Raw genomic sequence first — 333 nt, forward strand, 5'->3', positions numbered from 1 at the left:
AGTCTACCGCAGATCTAATCTGCCTTTACCTAGGATAGATCGACCTATACAGATCCTAAATACCCTATACCAGACAGAATGCCCTAAGAACCGGACTCTATCTAACCCAATCGAACCAATCAGACCTAAAACCAACCAATTTAAGTCCTAATCAGACGTCGGTTTAGACTTAGTTTAGATCTGATTAGGTTAATTCAAGTCTGATCAGGGGTAGGTAAGTCAATATCGGGTTGGCTAAGGTCTGATCAGATTTAATTAGGTCGGTTTAGACTTAGTTTAGATCTGATTAGGTTAATTCAAGTCTGATCAGGGGTAGGTAAGTCAATATTGGGT

The sequence above is a fragment of the Tarenaya hassleriana genome, unplaced genomic scaffold (assembly GCF_000463585.1).
Source record: "Tarenaya hassleriana unplaced genomic scaffold, ASM46358v1 Cleome8, whole genome shotgun sequence".
Lineage (NCBI taxonomy): Eukaryota > Viridiplantae > Streptophyta > Magnoliopsida > Brassicales > Cleomaceae > Tarenaya > Tarenaya hassleriana.